This window comes from Neofelis nebulosa, chromosome 15 (assembly GCF_028018385.1).
Source record: "Neofelis nebulosa isolate mNeoNeb1 chromosome 15, mNeoNeb1.pri, whole genome shotgun sequence".
NCBI classification, from domain to species: Eukaryota; Metazoa; Chordata; class Mammalia; order Carnivora; family Felidae; genus Neofelis; species Neofelis nebulosa.
In genome coordinates this window covers 69,292,313-69,312,971 of record NC_080796.1, presented here as the reverse complement: position 1 = coordinate 69,312,971, position 20,659 = coordinate 69,292,313, and the positions used below count along the sequence as shown (strand labels likewise).

Sequence of the window (20,659 nt, the reverse complement as noted above, 5' to 3'; positions counted from 1 at the left end):
TTGAAAGATTCAGGAAATGAAAGGGGTGGGGCTGATGAAGTGACCATGACATTTCAGCCTGTGAGTGGCCCTAGTGTGACTCACAGAAGTGAGAGCAAGTTTGAGCACACGGTAAACTCGGTGATGTTCGTGGGTGGGCTGCAAGGCCGAAGCTGAGCTCCCCAGGACGGGGCTGCGGCCTTGAATATCACCCTAAATCACCTGTTTTCTCCTTCTCCGGCTGCTGGCGTTCCTTCCAGGGAGCACACCGCTACCTTTGGCTGTGACCCTTGCCCATTTCTGGCTGGAGCTGCCCATCACTGTGCTACGCTAAGCTCATAACAGGTGCTCAGAAAGTGTTCAGATGCTGAATGAAGCCAGGTTGGTCCAGATGTAATGGAGCCATTGAAAAGGTAGGACTTCCACAGGTCAAATGGCATGAAAATCAGAAGACATTAGTGGGAATAGAAGGCAACTGAATGCAATGTGGGGAGACAGCCCAGCCCCTGGTTAAGGCTCGCGGCCATTGATGAACAAAGGCCACTGTTAACATCTTCCAGCATTATGCTTTTTGGAAGGAGCTGGTGCAGGTGGGAGAGATATCTGGGTGTGCGAAATCGTTCAGGAATAGTTCTCCAGGTACAAGAAAGGAGTATAGCAGGCTTGGTTTGAATATCTTTGGGTCCTTTGAAGTTCCTGTCCTGGAGGACAGAAGTGATGTGTCCCCATGAAGAAAGACCAAGAAAAGTCTATCCATCCGGAGACACTGAGCCCTCTTTAGTCTGCTGGTATTGATGAGAAAACCCTTTTATTTTCTCTTTCTTGCTTTCTCTGCCTTCCTTCCTTCCTTTTTTCTCTTCTTTCCTTCCTTTTCTTTCTTTCTTTCTTTCTTTCTTTCTTTCTCTGCCTTTCTTCCTTTTTTTCTTCTTTCCTTCCTTTTCTTTCCTTCCTTTTCATTCTTTCCTTCCTTTTTTTCTTCTTTCCTTCCTTTTCATTCTTTCCTTTCTTTTTTTCTTTCTTTCCTTCCTTTTCTTTCTTTCTTTCTTTGCCTTCCTTCCTTTTTTCTTTCCTTCCTTTTCTTTCTTTCCTTCCTTTTCTTTCTTTCCTTCCTTTTCTCTCTTTTTTTCTTTCTCTGCCTTCCTTCCTTTTTTCTTTCCTTCCTTTTCTTTCTTTCCTTCTCTTTCTTTCTCTCTCTTTCTGAGCCTTTTCTGCCTTGATCAGCTGATATTCTTGGGAAGGGGGACTTTGGTCATCTGAGAGTCAGATTTAGCTTTAAGAGTAATTTCTATGGCCTTACCCCCGCCCAGCTTTAAGATATAATTGACATATAACATTGTGTAAATTTAGGGTGTATAATGCATTGATTTGCTATCTTTCTACATTGCAGAATGATTCCCACTGTACCATAAGCAAACACCTTCATCTTGCCACCTAATTACCGTTTGTTTTTTGTGGTGAGAACATTTAAGATCCACTCTCTTAGCAACTTTCAAGTATGTAATACAGTAGAACTATCACCACTATGTACATTAAACTCCCCAGAACTTACTCAACTTATAACTGGAAGTTTGTACCCTCTGAACAACATCTCCCTGTTTCCTCTAAGGCCTTTATGAACAACCAACCTGTCGACATATTATTAATTAATTAATTAATTAATTTCAGACAGAATAAGCCATGTGAGCCAATCTGTAATCCAACATTTTAAATTGGATCACATTTACTTATCTGCCACGATTACTGTGGTACAATGTCAGTTGGTATAAACTATATGTGAATTTCTTTCTGTATATAGGACTCGCCACACATCTCGAGTGTGTATCTATGAAAATAAGGGGCACCTGGGTGGCTCAGTTGGTTAAGCATCCACCTCTTGATTTCAGCTCAGGTCATGATCTTACAGTTCGTGGGTTTGAGTCCTGTGTCCGGCTCTGCACTGAGAGTGTGGAACCTGCTTGGGATTCTCTCTCTCTCCCTCTCTCTCTCCCTCTTTCTCTGCCCCTCCCCAACTTGCTCTGTCTCTGTCTCCCTCAAAATAAATAAATAAACTTTAAAAAAAAAAAAAGAACTATGTGCTCATGAGTCATCCTTACTTCTCTTAATCCCTTCTTAAGCAGACGATTATTTCATCTTGCTGCTATGCTTAAGCAGTCCACCTACTCGTGGAAAACTGTCATACATTAAGCTTCCTTGTAGCAGATTTTTGTTCTTCCTTGGAAATCACACTGCTCTGCTGTTGGTGTGACATTCATCAAGAAACTTGTTATCAGAGAGTTATGCTTTCAAATCCCCATTTTTTTTCTTATGTGGCGTAGGGCCATATGCTATTGAATTTCCTGAGAATTATGACAGGTGAGGAGAGAATTTTTCCTTGGGGAAAGAGGAAACTGGTTACCAAGCTTGATGGGAAGATATTTTTTGACGAAAAGGAAAGGAAATAAGTTAGTGTGTGCTTAAAATCATCATCATCACTGGGGCTTTCTTGCCTTTTTTGTTTGTTTGTTTGTTTGTTTGTTTTCAAAACCCAGTTGCCCTCATGCTCACTCATCATAAGGGAAATACAAATTAAATCCTTACTGAGGTGACACCTCTTGTCTATCATATCGATGAAAACCAAAACTTTGAAAACATGCTGGGGTGAGATATGATAATATCTCCTACATTGCTGATTGGAATAAAACATGGTTACAATGGGGAGCCTGGGTGGCTCAGACAGGTAAGTGTCCAACTTCGGCTCAGGTCATGATCTCATGGTTCACGGGTTCAAGCCCTGCATCGGGCTCTGTGCTGATGGCTCAGAGCCTGGAGCCTGCTTTAGATTCTGTGTCTCCCTCTCTCTCTCCGCCCCTCCCGTGTCTCCTCCTGCTCTCTCCCCTCCTCTCTCAAGAATAAATAAACACACACACAAAATTTTAAGAATGGTTACAACTCCAGCGGAAGAGAATCTGGCAATACCTAGGGAAGTTACATATGCACTTGCCCCCTGGTTGGATCTTCTCACATCCATTTTGTAGTACCTAATGAAATAAATAATTCAGGCAAAGGTAGTCAATGGGTGAGCATTTTAGGCAAAAGTTTGATAATGACATTTACAAGGGAGAAATCAAGCTGTCACCACCTGAACCCCCTGGTCAGTCTTAGCATAACTGAGAGCGGGACACTAGACATTGAATGGCCATGAACTTGAGGCATCAGGAAGCATGCAGCACCACTAGTGACATGTACTTTCAAAAAATGTTGACCTTGCAGTAAATCAAGCCCTTAGAACGAAATTCTATTTATGAGCCCATAATGAAGACGCAGACAGATAAAATCCAGTATGTGGGACATTCGGCAGGAACAACTAACATTGTTTCTTCATAGGTTAATGTCATAAAAATGGAGTCAGGGAGTGGGGTGGGGACAGCTCTAGGTTAAAGGAGGTTGCTGAGGCATACAACCAAGGTAGCATGACGATCTTGTTTAGATCCTGGTTTGAAAAAAAAAAAAAAAACAACACAAAGAAGTTTCCTGCCATTGGGGCAATTTAAATATTGACGGGATGGTAGATGATACCAAGGAAATTGTTGATTTTGTTAGGTGTGGTGATGGCATTGTGCTTATGTGAGTAAACATCCTTAGCTGGGTGATGGTAAGGTTCATTATATTAATGGCTCTGATTCTGCATGTGTTGAAATTTTTTATGATAAAAAGTTTTCCATTCTCATGTTATTCTGATCCACGTCACCTTTGAGAATAGCTGCGCATTACACAACAAAGTCCTTAATTTCTTTTTTTGAATTAACTTAGCGAGATGAGGGGAGAGGAGGGGCAGAGAGAGGGAGGGAGAGAATCCCAAGCAGGCTCCACACTGCCAGCATGGAGCCCAATGCAGGGTTCGAACTCAAGAACCAGGAGATCATGACCTGAGCCACTGAGCCACCCAGGTGCCCCAACATCTTTAATTTCTTACATGGACTCCCCTTCCTTTCATCAATGACAATCAAAGCCTATTGTCAAGTTTTGTGGAACATGACTCCAACCCTCTAGCCACAGGTGATTGGACCAACGGTAGGCTTCTGATCCAAGATGCACTAGTCCAAGACCCTAACCAAGGAATTTGGAGGAAATTAAGAAATGAGAGGGAGGTACAGGAGATGGAGAGTGGGGATAAGAATGGAAACGAGTTCTCTAGGAATAGCTATAAATGGGTACTTTTTTTTTTTTTTTTTTTTTTTTTTTTGCTGTGGACCCAGCAGACAGGAGAAGAGAGAGAATTGGTCCACAAAATGAAGAAAGAAGTAGACTCATGGAGAGAAGCCGAATCAAGAGACAGTCCTACCAAGACAACTTACTGAATGGGACAATATGTTTGCAAACCATATATCTAATAAGGAGTTAATATCCAAATATATAAAGAATTCATACAACTCAATAGCAAAAAACCCAACCAATCCTATTTCAAAATGGGAAAAGGACCTAAATAGGCAATTTTTTTCTTTTTAAAAAAATTTTTTTTAATTTAATTTTTAATTTTTTCAAATTTACATCCAAATTAGTTATCATAGAGTGCAACAATGATTTCAGGAGTAGATTCCTTAGTGTCCCTTACCCATTTAGCCCATCCCCCCCTCCCATAACCCGTCCAGTAACCCTCAGTTTGTGCTCCTGAGTTTTTATGAGTTTCTTCTGTTTGGTCCCCCTCCCTGTTTTTATATTATTTCTGTTTCCTTTCCCTTCTGTTCGTCTGTTTGTATCTTAAATTCCTCATATGAGTGAAGTCATATGATATTTGTCTTTCTCTGACTGACTAATTTCACTTAGCATAATACCCTCCAGTTCCATACATGTAGTTGCAAATGGCAAGATTTTGTTCTTTTTGATCGCCGAGTAATACTCCATTGTATATATATACCACATCTTCTTTATACATTTCCTCCATCGATGGACATTTGGGCTCTTTCCATACTTTGGCTATTGTTGACAGTGCTGCTATAAACATGGGGGTGCATGCGCCCCTTTGAAACAGCACACCTGTATCCCGTTGATAAATGCCTAGTAGTGCAGTTGCTGGGTCATAGGGTAGTTCTGTTTTCAGTTTTTTGAGGAAACTCCATACTGTTTTCCAGAGCAACTGCACCAGCTTACATTCACAAACATTTTTTTTTTCAAAAAATATATACAAATGGCCAACAGGTGCATGAAAAGGTGCTCATCATCACTAAGCATTGGAGAAATGTTAATCAAAACCACAGGGTATCACCTCACACCTGTTAGAAGTGCCAGCATCAAAGAGACAAGAGATAACAGGTCTGGTGAGCCTGTGGAGGAAAAGGAATCCTTGTGCACTATTGGGATATAAATTGCTACAACCACTATGGAAAGCAGTGTGGAGGTTCTCCAGAAAATTAAAAATAGAACTACCATATGATCCAGCAATTCTACTTCAGGATATATATCTGAAGGAGATGAAATCAGTATGTTGAAAAGACATCTGCGTCCCCATGTTCATTGCAGCATTATTTACAGTAGCCAAGACGTGAAAAGAACATCAGCGTCCATCAACAGATGAATGGAGGCAGGTGATGTGGTATATATACACAGTGGAATATTAGTTAGCCATAAAAAAGAAGTAACTCCGGGGCGCCTGGGTGGCTCAGTCGGTTAAGGGTCCGACTTCGGCTCAGGTCATGATCTCGCGGTCCGTGAGTTCGAGCCCCGCGTCGGGCTCTGTGCTGACAGCTCAGAGCCTGGAGCCTGTTTCAGATTCTGTGTCTCCCTCTCTCTGACCCTCCCCCGTTCATGCTCTGTCTCTCTCTGTCTCAAAAATAAATAAACGTTAAAAAAAAATTAAAAAAAAAAAAGAAGTAACTCTTCTAATTTGCAACAACATGGATGGAGCTTGAGGGCGCTATGCTAAGTGAAATGAGTCAGGCAGAGAAAGTCCAATATTGTATGATCTCACTCATATATGGAACCTCAGGGGGAAAAAAACCTCACAGAAAAAGATATCAGATTGGTGGTTACCAAAAGTAAGGGGTGGGCAAATCACATGAAGGGGGTACAAAATTCCAGTTACAAGATAAGTAGGTACTGGGGGTGTGATGTACAACATGGTGACCATCGCTAACATTGCTGTGCAGTACATAGGAGAGTTGTTAGGAGAGTAAATCCTAAAGGTTCTCATCACAAGGAAAAGACATTTTTTTCTTTTCCTCTGTGTGTGTGTGTGTGTGTGTGTGTGTCTATGGGATGATGGATATTAACTAGGCTTGTGGCAGCAATCCTTTTACAACATATGTAAGTCAAGTCCTTATGCTGTCCACCTTAAACTTACACCATGCTGCATGTCAATTATATCTCAACAAAACAGTCATATCTCAAAAAAAAAAAAAAAAAAGAAAGAAAGAAAAAAGAAGAAGAGAAAGACAGTCCTACTTAGGTTCTCTGTGGATTTTTGTTTTCCAGATCCAGTGATTTCTTAGGTCTTGCTACACTCTTGTTTTAGGGCTTTTTGTCATTTTTCTAAAAAGTTTTTACTTAAATTCCAGTTAGTTAACATACCTTTGGCAACCCTCCTGGGACTGTAGGAGCCAGACTGGCTGCTGAGAAGGGCAAAGTAGGGGCGCCTGGGTGGCTCTGTTGGTTGGGCGACCGACTTCGGCTCAGGTCATGATCTCACGGTTCGTGAGTTCGAGCCCCGTGGCGGGCTCTGTGCTGACAGCTCGGAGCCTGAAGCCCGCTTCAGATTCTGTGTCTCCCTCTCTCTCTACCCCTCCCCTGCTCACATCCTGTGTCTGTCTCTCAATAATAAATAAACGTTAAAAAAAAATTTTTTTTTTAAAAAAAAGAAGGGCAAAGTAGACAGAGAGACAATCTGGGTCCTTGACAATGACGTTGAGCCTTTTTACCATCTGACCCAAGAACCTACCTCTCCTCTGGACTTCCAGTCAGGCTGGAGAATAAATTTCCTTCCTGTTTAAGCATTTGAATTGGGACTCATTGTTGCAGCAAAAGGGATCCTAGTAGATACACAGACGTATGGCATTGGGGTTTTTAATTAGTTTAAATACTATCTCCATTGATTTTGGAATTATAATTACTTATTCATCTGTCATTGTAATTCATTAGCCATTGGAATGTAATTGCACCATCTACGAATAGCGTGTAAATGTTCCCACAACCATGTTGAACTCCCACTACTTTTTGATTTCCTCCAACCTTGAACTATCAGCTTCCCTGACGACCCTCTCCACAGATTAGCCCTCATTCTTCCTGATACCATTCTTTAAATAAGTTTTTAAAAGCCATGTTATAACTATTGATTATTGAAAAGAACAGCTAGGTGTTAAATTAGCATGAGTGTACCTACGACTCACTGAGCTATTTAAGAGGTAAACTTCTGAGCTATTTAAGAGGTGAATACAGACGGTACAGTTGACCTCGAACAGCATGGGTTTGAACTGCGCTCTTCCACTCATATATGTGCATATTTTTTCGTTAAAACAGCACGTACTAGGGGTGCCTGGGTGGCTCAGTCGGTTGAGCATCTGACTTCGGCTCAGGTCATGATCTCACGGTCTGTGGGTTCGAGCCCTGCGTCGGGTTCTGAGCTAACAGCTCAGAGCCTGGAGCCTGTTTCAGATTCTGTGTCTCCCCCTCTCTCTGCCCCTCCCCCACTTGTGTTCTCTCTCTTTAAAAAATAATAAGTGAATAAACATTTAAAAAAAAGTAAGTACCATAAATGTATTTTCTCTTTCCTATGATTTACTTAATAACATGTTCTTTTCTCTAGCTTACTTTATTGCAAGAATATCATGTGTAACACGTAGAAGCATACAAAACAAATGTTAATCGGCTGTCTATGTTACAGGTAAGGCTTCAGGTTGATGGTAGGCTATTAGTAATTAAGTTTGGGGGAACCAAAAGTTATATTCGGATTCTGACTGCACGGGGTGGAGGGCGGCGTCAGTACCCCCAACCCTCACATTGTTCAAGGGTTAACTGTATATTCATTTCACTGCTTTAACTATCTTATATGTTTAACTATCTTATATGCTTCACTTTATTTTACAATTGTGATATTTAGGAGCCAACAAAGTGAAAAAGAAATCCCCGAAGAGTGCAAACAAAAATCTCAAAAGGGCCTAAGAGACTCCAATCAAACATAAAAGGTAAACTTGGTGAGTATAAATTTCGGGCGAAGATATGATCAGGAAGTTTGCTCATTGTGCAAGTAAACGTTAGGCAGCTTTATTTTTTTCCATGCAACTTGGTTTAAGTGAACAGGCTTGAGTCTTCTTGGAACACCGTGAAAGAAGCAGGTTGAAACCCTCTTCCTGCAACAAGGCTTGGTTGCTGGGCTAATTTGCAATAAAGAGGATCATCCTCTTCAATGTAAAGGCCAGTGAGTAGGGTGAGAAAAGGTTAGGAAATCTACCTCATTCTCCACAGGAGAAACCTGGGTTTACTTCCTGAGGGAACCGGATGCCTTAAGTCGATTCGTTTTTTATCGCCACTGTAACAAATTACCACCAACGTAGTGCCTGAAAACAACACGAATTCATTATCTCAGTCTCCTTGGGTCAGAAGTCTGGCAGGCTTGACCGGGTCTCCACTCAGCGTCTCACAAGGCCAAAATCAAGACGTCAGCCTGTGTTCCTTCTTGGAGGCTCTGGGAGGAGAGTCCATGTGCCCGCTCATTTAGACTGTTGTGGAGTTCAGCTTCACGCAGTTGTGGGAATGGCAACCCAGTCTCTTACTGGCTGTCTGTTGAGGACTAGTCTCAGATTCTAGAGCCTTCCCCTATATCTTGGCTTGTGACTTCTTTCCTCCATCCTGAAAATCAGCATTGGAGGGTCAAGTCTTTCCCACACTTCAAACCTCTCTTCTGCCTCCCCCCTCTGCTACCGATCTCTAACCACCAACTGTGTTCTTCCACTTTTGTGAGCTCCTGGGATTACATTGGACCCCTGCAAACAATCCAGGATACCCTCCTTCCTTCAAGGTCAACTGATCAGCAGTCAGTTTTCATTCCGTCTGCAAAGTTCTTTTTGTCAAGGAACTTAACATAGACACAGGATCCAGGACTTCGGGGGGTTGTTATTCAGTTTTCACATCAGGGACATGACCGAAGGAAGAACCAGAGTCGAAAGAAGATACCAAGGCAAATGTCTGGGACCACGAGAAGAGAAAACAAAATTTTGGTGGTTAAGTGGTCAGCCCGAGGAAATGGCAGCTATCTGCCTTGCTGCCCGGGCGTGTGGCAGGGTCTTGTCTTCTCTGTCACCTTTTTAGCTGAGTTTGCTGGCCCTCGGTAGAAGCCCAGCCCCTGAGATAGGGAGCAGGGATGCACCCCCTGAGAGATCTCAGCGGGAAGGCGATTATACTTATTGGCCACATCCCGACTGCGAATAATGGCTTCTCGTCTGACATTTCTCAGGGCTCCAGGGTGAGAGGGAGGGTAGCAAGCAACGGTCTTGTACAAGTTTACTTTCTGGGCTTCCAGGAAACATCACTTCACAACCTGAATCCCTCCTGCAGGGCACAGGAGTCTGGAGGAGCTGGCATCTCGTCCCCCCCGAAGGCTCCCGCAGGAGAGTGGCTTAATACCATCGCCTAGTTTCTTGGGTTTCTTTTTCTCTCTTTTAACTTGGTGATGTTTTTATTTATTTTTTGAGACAGAAAGCACGAGCTGGGGAGGGCCAGAGAGAGAGAGAGGGAGCCAGGAACCGAACTGAAGCAGGCTCCTCGCTGACAGCACAGAGCCCGACGCAGGGCTTGACCTCACAGGCCGTGAGATCGTGACCTGAGCCGAAGTCGGATGCTTAGCTGACTGAGCCACCCAGGCGCCCCTAGTGTCTTGGGTTTCCATCTCTCGCCCTCATCAGACCAGAAGAAAAACTGCAAACGTCAGCATGAGTGATACCCATAGACTACAGACCGTCCCCAAGTTGTACCCCGGGCAGCACAGCATTCCAATTGTGCCGAAGGGCCCACAGCACTTCAAAGATCTCTAGAACATTCTCTCATTTCACTCTGAGGGTCTTCAGTACAAGGGGATATAAGGGACATACATCACTGATGAAAAGTTTGGGAAGGTCCCCTCGGGCCTTGGGGACTGAATGACTCTTACTGAAAGTGGCCCCTCGGTTTCACTGCCCTGGCCAGTGGGTCCAAAATCTTGTTTCCTCCCTGTGGTAATCTCTTAGGGCCACCGTGACAAAGTGCCAAAAACTGGGTGGCTGAAAGCAGCAGAAATGAATTTTCTGACAGAAGTTAGAAGTCTGAAACCGAGGTATTGTGAGGCCCATGCCCCCTCGGAACCCATAAGAATCCTTCCACGTTCTTTTAGCCTCTGGTGTTTGCCAGAAATCCTTGTCATTTCTTGGCTTGTGGACACATCGCTCCAAACTCTGCTTCTGTCATCCGAGGTGTTCTCCCTGTGTGTTGTCACATGGGGTTCTATTCCCCCCCCCCCATCTCCTCTCATCTTCTTTAGGGACACCACATTGGCTTAAGGACCCATCTAACTCCACTATGACTTCATGTTAATTAATTACATCTGCCATGACCTTATTTCTTTTCTTTTCTTTTTTATTTTAGAGAGAGAGGGAGCGAGAAAGTGAGTGAGAGCGGGGGAGAGGGGCAGAGGGAATTCCAAGCAGGCTCCACGCTCAGCCCGATGTGGGGCTTGATCCCATGACCCTGGGATCACGACCTGAGCCGGAATCAAGAGTCGTGCTCAACGGCTCAACCGACAGAGCCGCCCAGGTGCTCCTGCCATGAACTTATTTGTATATAAGGAAGGCCACACCCTGAGGTTCCAGGCAGGACATTTTACTCCCCTCCGCCTCTCCTTTCATCGCCTTCTTCCTCTTCTAAACCACTGGCTGGCTTAAGAAATGAGTTCCACCTAAATGCAAACTGCAGAAGTGAACCCCAAGGCCCTCAGAGAAACTCCAGAAAAGACAAGGGATTCGTCTCAGGGACCAAAACTCACCTATGGGTGGACCTTGGCTGATGGTTCAGTAACTTCAAATGACCTGTTTCTTTTTCCATTTAGTGTCTCAGGGGCTGGGATTAGAAGAGTCTCCAGAACTGTCTGGGATCGTTGCTGTGGTTCTTCTCCCTTCATTTCTACGTCATCTTCCTCTAGGATGGCCTAGAGAGGCCCCTGTTTGCTCTTTTCAGTTTCTAGACACTATTGCTTCCAATAGGATGGCTAAGAGGGCCTCCATTTATACTGGAATCCAGTGTCTTTGAGAAAAGGGCCCTATCTTAGAGGGCTCCTTGAAGGGAGGAGAAGAGATCATACATGCAGATGGATGCCAGTGGGCCTGGGGGGGTGGTCTGTGTCCCAGGAAGAGCCTGTCTTTACCGACTCTTCAGCCTCTGCAACCTGGACCAGACCTGCACCTGCACAGCCTTGAACCCTACGGGCGATATCTCCTGCCATCCCTGCCCAGCAGCCTCGGGCAGGCGACAGCCCTTCTAGCACCTCCAGGACCCCCGAGAAATGCTCTGAGAGGTGTGGGGAGAGCTGAGAAAGCGGTACACGCACATACACAACACAGCACACACACATACCCACCATGCACACACACGTACCCCCACATACACACATAGCACACACACCCCACAGGGGCTCCGATCTCTGCCAGTCTCCTCTTTTCTCAGGTTTCCAGGCAGTTGCAGGTTCTTACCGCCCGATGATGTGGATTCTCCTGGGAAAAGTGTGTTGATTCCTTGCGATCCCGGGTACCTAAGGAATCTGGTGCATCCAAGTCTGGTACGAAGCGTGCTCACGGACAACTGAGGTTCGGTAAGGCTCACAGAGCAGCAGACGATTGCTGCTGAAAACCACTACAGTCCTCACAGTTCCCAGGGGAGGGGTCATGCCCTCCGTGGCAGGCAGAGCAGGGGGACGCGGGGGAAAATACGGTGCAGGTTGCTGGTGCCGGAGAAAGACGAGGAGCCGCAGGCCAGAGTCTTTATTGTGGTTTCCCTGGGACGGGATAGACAAGGAAGGGACAGCGGGTGTAAGAGGGGCTGGTTTGAATCGTTTCAGCATCTCCGGACCAGAGGGGTTTTGCCTGGCTCTCCTCTCTGACACCTGGCTCCGGGGTGATTAGTGAAATAAAGGAAGGGATTAAGGGTACTGGTTCTGGATTGACCGGTTTGCATTTGAAAAGAGGGGCGGGCTGTTTACTACCTCTAGCAATTGGCTAGTCCTGGGAGGGACAGTCCTCCAAGGTCAGCAAGGCCCTCAATGTCAAAATTTCAGAATACAGGGGTGCCCGGGTGGCTCAGTCGGTTGAGCGTCTGACTTCGGCTCAGGTCATGATCTCACAGTTCGTGGTTCAAGCCCCGCATCGGGCTCTGTGCTGACAGCTCAGAGCCTGGAGCCTGCTTCGGATTCTGTGTCTCCTGTTCTCTCGGCCCCTCTCCCGCTCATGCTCTGTCTCTCTCTCAAAAATAAATAAACATTAAAAAAGTTTTTTTTAAATATTAGGGTACAGAAAATAAAAAGACATGCTTAATGCAGCTGTTCAGCAAATCTGTTTGATTTACTGGAGACAATGAGTGGTCAGCACGGTTACTTCTAAGAGGTTTTCTGCACAGGAGGCCATTGCCTAAATTAGTTAATCTACCCAAATGCACTACTATTGATAGAAATCTAAGGGGTTTCTCCCAAGTGTAAAATGTTATTTTGCTCGGGGACTTCAGGGCCAATGCAGCTGTCTGATTGGCTAACATAGGAGTCACTCCAGTAGCTAACCCAGCTTGCGGTGGACCCCTCCCCAGCACTTGAAATTTAGGTAGAATTACCTCAATTCCCCAAGATCATGCCCTGAGGAAAGTTCTGTAAAGTTTCTGTAAATTCCTAGGGACATACTTTTTCATGACCCCCTCTGCCTGCAAGCCCCCAACCACCACCACTGGCCCCCATCCCACCTGGGGTTCCCGTCCTTCCCCAGCACTGCCCCACGTGACCCCAGAAAGCAACATTGCAACAGTTTTGCCAATGCCCTTCCCTGCCCAAATCAACGCTCACTCATAAGAAAGCAGCAGTGAACAAAGTCGAATTTACTGAAGACTTCGCAGAGGAGGTGAAGGAGGAGAGGTCTACATCGAACACTCCACAGCAAGTAACAGAAATCCATTTATTTATTTATTTATTTTTTTTTTTAACATTTTTTTATTTATTTTTGGGTCAGAGAGAGACAGAGCATGAACGGGGGAGGGGCAGAGAGAGAGGGAGACACAGAATCGGAAACAGGCTCCAGGCTCCGAGCCATCAGCCCAGAGCCCGACGCGGGGCTCGAACTCACGGACCGCGAGATCGTGACCTGGCTGAAGTCGGACGCTTAACCGACTGCGCCACCCAGGCGCCCCTAAAATCCATTTAAATGTTCAGATTCCCCAGAGTGCCTTTTCACCCAACCCATCCCCCAGGCACTCTCTCAGCCCCCTTCCTTGTACCCAATGATATGCAAATCAATCAATCAATCAATCAAACAAGCAAACAGAACAGGAGATAAAGGAGATAAGAAAACTCCGAAAAGGCTACGTTGTTGAGTTGCACATGAAATGTAGTGAGATTATATTTAATAATATTTTGAATAGTGGTTTGAGGCCCGTGTTAGGTGTTGAGCTCTGCGCTGGCATCGCAGAGCCTGTTTGGGATTCTCTCCCTCTCTCTCTCCCTCTCTCTTGCCCCTCCCCGATCGTGCTTTCTCTCTCTCTCAAAATAAACAAATAAACTTAAATATATATATATATGTATATTTTTTCTTTAATCTTGAGAGAGAGAGAACAAGAGGAGCAAGTAGGGAGGGGCAGAGAGAGAGAGGGAGAGAGAGAATCCCAAGCAGGCTCCATACCACCAGCACAGAGCCCCATGTGGGGGCCCTATCCCATGGACTGTGAGATCATGACCTGAGCTGAAATCAGGAGCCAGACGCTTACCCGACTGAGCCACCCAGGCGCCCCCCCAAAATAATAGTTTGAGCCACCCAGGCGCCCCCCCAAAATAATAGTTTGAACAGTGCGAATTAAAGAGTATGGCATGAATGATTAAATATTCTCTAAAACTTCAATCAGTGTAAATCTCTCTAAATTGGAAAGATTCATCAACAGTTGGACAATTACAACACCAATGAACATGAATCACAAACCATGTTCATGCTAGTGCTACGTTGGGAGGTTCTATTAGCCAGCATATTAAAGATATCAGCCACCACTTGCCATACTTTGTCACCCTGTCTTGGTCCCCTAGGGCTGCTCTAACAAAAATGCCATGGACGGGGTGGCTTAAACAATAAAAAGTTATTTCTCACAGATCCGGAGACAGGACGTCTGAGATCCAGGTGCTGAACCTTCGGTGTCTGGTGAAAGTCCACTTCCTGACTCATAGATGGCAGTCTTCTCGATGTGCCCTCGCAAGACAAAAGGGGTGAGAGCCGTCTGGGGTCTCTTCTCTAAGGTGCAGTCATTATACTCCTGACCTCCTCGTGACCTAACCAACCTCCCAAAGACCCCAACCCCTGACACCATCGCGTTATCAGTTAGGGTTTCAACATGTGAACTGGGGGCGAATGCAAACTTCAGTCCATTACAAAACTGTCACGTTTTGAATCTGAGCTGCAATGTGGCTGCTTTGACAACAAAATACAGTAGAAGTAACACGGTATGACTTTCAAAGCTAGGTCCTAAGAAGCCTTGCGGCTTCCACCTAGATCTCTTGGAATATTTGTGCAGGAGGTAACCAGCCACTGTGAAACCGTTCGGCTGTCCCGAGACTGTCAGACCGTGAGGCAGCCCATCTGTGTCACTTGGAGACAGATGCTCCTAGCTCCAGCTGTTCCCAACATACGAGGTGTCAGACTCACCTGCTCTCTCATTGCAACCATAGGAGGGACCCCCAGGCAAGAACTACTCGTCAACCCTCAGAACCAGGAGAAGTAAGAGTACGCTGCTGTTTCAAGCCCCTACCTCTTAAAGTGTTAGGTTACGAAGCAATAAATAATTGAAATATGATGTGAAGCTCTATGGTACACGGTGCACGGATGTCGCATCCACTGTTTGCCCAAGTACTATCCTCCTCCTTTTCCTTTCTAATAGAAACCTGATTTGGGGCGCCTGGGTGGCTCAGTCAGTTGAGCGTCCAACTTCAGCTCAGGTCACGATCTCGCGGTCCGTGAGTTCGAGCCCCGCGTCAGGCTCTGGGCTGATGGCTCAGAGCCTGGAGCCTGCTTCCGATTCTGTGTCTCCCTCTCTCTCTGCCCCTCCCCCATTCATGGCTCTGTCTCTCTCTGTCTCAAAAATAAATAAATGTTAAAAAAAATTAAAAAAAAAAAAGAAACCTGATTTTATTCCCGTAAGCATTATGCAAGTTCCAGGGGATGAATCATACCTGCTCTACATCAAGGACAGTAGTATTTTTCCTTCACCGGTGATTGGTTCATAAGTTAGTTTGGGCCGTTTAGTTAAAAATATTTTATTCCCCGATAAAAGAGGAGAGAATTGTGCAAGAGCGGTCTCTGACTACCCTGGCCACATCCCTGCTGCCTGCTTCTGAATGCTCTCAGGGAAAGAGGTGCCCGGAGAGGGAGCAGACTTCTGCACTGAGGAAAGAACAAGCCCAAGGGCAAAAACTGACCCACTGAAAATGCCCCGGGGAAAACGGAAAGAGCCCAGGAGCTTGCCACTGTAGTTGAGTAACTGAATCAGTGTCAGCAACCATCTTTACAAAACTATTCATAATAAAATACCATATATTTTTTTCTTCCTTAATCCATAATCATTCAGAGTTCCTGTTTCTTGATCTGACATCATTCTTTATGATGCATGCTTATTCCTATGATTTTATGTCAGCATTTACTAATGCATAGTTTAAAATATTTTTAAGATCTTCTAACACTTCAGTAATTTGCACTAGAGTGAAGGGATCCTGAAACACTAGCCACTGTGGGGAAGAAATGAGTAAAGATGAAATAATACGGGCATGCCCACTCGATGTGACAAAAATACTGTTAACTTGGAAGAAAGGACTCTACTAAATTCTGGAGAGAATGATGATAACAGACAAAGCAGCCTTAATACAAAATCACATGGTGAGAGTTGTGGATTTATGTCCCCTAAATGTGTATATTCCCACTTTACTTTTACTTCTGTGGGAAAATGAGTTTCAACTCATAGGACTTTTAAATTATGCAAGTCTTACCACAAATCTGTTGCATACAGATGATACCTTCAAAATCAAGATTAGCTCAGCTATGCGTTAAAAGCTCAAAAAGAGACTATAAAGAGTGCTTGATGTATGCAAAAATATTCAGAGAGGAATAATCTATTCTATCGCTATGAAATAAGGCAAGATCTGTGATATTCATTAGGAATATTAAATCTCGACTCAAGAGGCAAAAAGAAGTAAAAAGTTATCACAAATATGTCAGGAGGGAAGGAAACGAATCAAAGGGTTTTGTGTTTTAAGCAATAAGGGAAGTCAGGCTGCAGACAATTGTCACCGCTGTTTCTCGTGAGAACTGGCGGGTGGTGGGTGGAGTGAAAGGCAGCCATCTTCCACTGCACAACAGTCGGGTTTCTTTGCCTAACTCCTATCAATACTTTATATATTTTTTTATTTTATTTTATTATTTTTTTTTTTAATTTTTTTTCAACGTTTTTAATTTATTTTTGGGACAGAGAGAGACAGAGCATGAACGGGGGAGGGGCAGAGAGAGAGGGAGACACAGAATCGGAAGCAGGCTCCAGGCTCTGAGCCATCGGCCCAGAGCCTGACGCGGGGCTCGAACTCACGGACCGCGAGATCGTGACCTGGCTGAAGTCGGACGCTTAACCGACTGCGCCACCCAGGCGCCCCAATACTTTATATTATTACACAGCTCCAGAGTGACCCAAACAGACAGTAAAGCCCCTCAACCTGCTAATCTCTCTCTGCATCCATCCCTCCCCCCAAAGAATTAATACAATATAAAAATCTATTGAAAGAGCACAGGGGCGCCCGGTTGGCTTAGTCGGTGAAGCGACCGGCTTTGGCTCAGGTCATGATCTCGCAGTTCATGAGTTCGAGCCCCACGTCGGGCTCTGTGCTGACAGCTCGGAGCCTGGAGCCCCTTCGGATTCTGTGTCTCCCTCTCTCTCTCCACTTCCCCCATTCACGCTCTGTCTCTCTCTCTCCTTCAAAAATAAATAAACATAAAAAAAAAAAAAAAACGATAGAGTGCTGGGGCACCTGGGTGGCTCAGTCAGTTACATGTCTGACTCTTGATGTGGGCTCATGTCATGATCTCATGGTTTGTGGGATCATAGCCCCATATCAGGCTCTGCGCTGACAGCCCAGACCCTGCTTGGGATTCTCTCTTTTCTTGCCTCTCTGCCCCTCCCCTGCTCTCTCTCTCTCAAAATAAATAAAGTTAAAAAAACTTTCTCTTAAAGATACAGTATTAAAATATATAGTACTCATATTATATTAGGAGATACTAACATAGTCAGGATTAGGACCTTAACATCATACCTGTACCGATGAAGCAGAAAGGATTTAATGGAAACTTGCTCAGGCTATAAGAACCAGAATGATAATTCGTAAGCAGAATCTTAAATTTTTAGGGGAAAACTGCTTGAAATAATAACATTGCAGCTCTTAGTGCAAATTACTAATTAAGGCGGTTAGTCTGTGACACCAAGTAAAACAGTGACAGATGATGACTTGAAAGAATCTGAGTTTATACATCTCTTTTGTGAACTTTCACGATTTCAAGATCAGGAATAAAAACACAACACTTTGGGGACGCCTGGGTGGCTCAGTTGGTTAAGTGTCTGGCTCTTGACTTCAGCTCAAATCGTGATCTCACGGTGAGCTCGAGCCCCAAGTCGGGCTCTGGGCTGACAGTGTGTGGAACCTGCTTGGGTTCTCTCTCTGCCCCTCCCCCACTCGTGCTCATGCTCTCTCTCTCAAATAAGTAAACTTAAAAATAAAAAACACAACACGTTTGAATCTAGAGACAATCCTTTTTTTTTTTTTTTAAGTTTATTTATTGACTGTGAGATGGGTAGGGCAGAGAGAGAGAGAGAGGGACAGAGAATCCCAAGCAGGCTGTGCACTCTCAGCTCAGCTCAGAGCCCGATGCGGGACTTGATCTCACATGACGTGAGATCATGACCTGAGCCAAGATCAAGAGTCAGATGCTTCAGCGACTGACCCACTCAGGCATCCGAGACAATTCTTAATTGCATGGAATGGTTGTGCAGTTTCTGGATTATCAATGATTTTCCTTGGTTTTGCTGGTTATCTCTTCTGTTTATGAACACTCCTGCCAGAAGGTGGAGAATAGAGCAGAGAGGTTGTAAAGTCCATATTCTGCAGAAGGCATTGTCTGTAAATGTGGCTTTTGTGGGATTCCTCGGTGCTGGGAGAGAAAGGGAAGGAAGGAAGAGAATGAAATGAATGGCCTGATCTGCCTAGTCCTCTCTTCTTCGGCCTCCTCTTTCCCAATCACCTTCGTTTCCCCATCTGCCTTTCCACTTCATCCTGCCGTGTCCTTCAGTCCTTTAGGGAAGAGTCACGGTCCAGGATTGAGGATGAGAAAAGCTGTGGGCTTCCTTGCCTAGGAGAAGGCTCCAGGGCCAGGGTCCTGCAGGGGGTGGCCGTGGGCCCGGGTCCTCCCTTCAGATGTTACAGACGCTTCTGCTTGATCTGCTCGACAGCAAAGTAGCAAACCAGGAGGCTGGAGGTACAAAGAAAAAAGACTGGTTCCGTGGGGGAAAGCAAATATTAACGAACAGTTCATCGCCCTGGTATGCCAGGAAAGACTTCGCCCCACAGCACAGTCCTACACTTGACCCGTCCCTTGAATACAGAAAGGGACAGACTGGTGTTCCAGAAGGGTCTTAGGGCTTCCCTCGGAGCCAAGGCTCCGGATGGAAACTGCACCCCCACTGTCACCCAGCCCTCCAGTGTCTGTCACGTGAGAATCCCTTGTGCAGGAAGTTCTCACCTCAATCAGCACGGAGCGGGATGAGATGAAATAAAGTCCCAGATAAAGCCTCTGCCCAGGAGCAGACCGAACTTTTCCTTGGGAATCTTATTTGTTCTTTCGCAACCCCAACGACAGGCCGTTTACTCTCGTGGGTTCGAGCCCCATGTCAGGCTCTGTGCTGACAGCGTGGAGCCTGGAAACTGCTTCTGATTCTGTGTCTACCTTTCTCTCTGCCCCTCCCCTGCTCGTGCTCTGTCTGTCTGCCTCTCTCAAAATAAACCTTAAATTTTTTTTAAAATTAAAATTAAATTAAATTAAATAAAAAATATTTCCTAAGTGCCTACTATGTGCCAGACACTGTTGTAGGCACTGGAAATACAGCTGTGAACACACACCAAGCTGTCCTCATCAAACTTACATTTTAGGCAGAGAAATCTACTAATAAGAATGAAAGAAAGGAAGGAAGGAAGGAAGGAAGAAAATATATACTGTGCTGAATAAAAATGCTATAGGTAAATAGGAAAGCAATGTAAGGATAACAGGGAAATCCAGGGCTATAAGGAATTGCCGATTTGTGTTAGAGTGGCTGGATTGTGAGGAGTGATTGATTATGTACTTGGGATCTGCGGGGAGGTAAAGGCAAGGGAAGTTTCCACAAGGGCTTTCATATGCTAAAGAAGGCTCTGAGGATCATTCAGGCCTCTGCTATTGTCAAGCCAAGGTTGTTTTTCCCTCTAGCAAGGGGTTGACATTAGACACTTTCGAGTTCCAGGAAGAATGTCCTACTTTGCAGGCCTCAAGTATTTGTCAATGGGCTTCAGATTAGAAGGAAATTTAATTTTATCTACCATTTCCTCCTGCTTCTGTTTCCCACATCAGTGGAGAGCAGAGAGTAGAAACATGATTTCTGGTATCTTTTTTTTTATAAAGGGACTAATCCCATTATGAGAGTTCTACTCTAATGGTCTTATTACCTCCCCAACCCTCATCTCCAAATATGCTCGCATTAGGGATTAGAGTTGAGTTTCTTTTTTTTTTTTTTTAATTTTTTTTAACTTTTATTTATTTATTTTTTTGAGACAGAGAGAGACAGAGCATGAACGGGGGAGGGTCAGAGAGAGAGAGGGAGACACAGAATCCGAAACAGGCTCCAGGCTCTGAGCTGTCGGCACAGAGCCCGACGCGGGGCTCGAACTCACGGACCGCGAGATCATGACCTGAGCCGAAGTCGGCCGCTCAACCGACTGAGCCACCCAGGTGCCCCTAGAGTTGAGTTTCAACATAAGAATTCTTTTGGGGGGGGGGGGAGGTCACACAAATATTCAATCTATACATAGCACATTGCAAAGAGATACTGTTAAGAGAAGAAAGAATGGGTTGGAGAGGGGCAGTGGATTCTCTTAGTTACAGGCTAGAATTCCAAGTGATTCTCTGGTGTTTTCCAACCTCATGGAAAGAAGAGAATCTAAGCAGAAAGACAACAGGAGTGAGGGAAACTAACGGGGAAAAAGGAAATCTACCAGGTGGATCCTGCAAGAAAATTTACCGGAGAGAAAATAAAAATATTTAGTAAAAGTATGAAAAAGATATACTCTAATGAGAACCACAGAACTGCATCAACATATTTCTTGCTCATAAAATTAAAAAGACAAAATTTTAATAATAATGCCTTACACTGATACGGGTATTGCGAGTGATGT

At 44.8% G+C, this 20,659-nt stretch overlaps 1 long non-coding RNA gene across 4 annotated transcripts; it reads left to right on the top strand.

The window, feature by feature from the left end:
• The first annotated feature begins 87 nt into the window (after positions 1-87).
• Positions 88-15,256, top strand: LOC131496638 (uncharacterized). Of its 4 annotated transcripts, none has more exons than XR_009254586.1 (6): positions 88-111; positions 240-392; positions 7,754-7,831; positions 8,048-8,141; positions 9,643-11,782; positions 14,303-15,256. It is a non-coding gene; the product is annotated as an uncharacterized LOC131496638 (long non-coding RNA). The 4 variants fall into 4 exon arrangements; XR_009254584.1 differs by lacking the exon at positions 88-111 and having other exon boundaries at positions 118-392; positions 14,303-14,416; positions 14,722-15,256; XR_009254585.1 differs by lacking the exon at positions 88-111 and having other exon boundaries at positions 118-392; positions 11,638-11,782.
• The last annotated feature ends 5,403 nt before the right edge of the window (positions 15,257-20,659 follow it).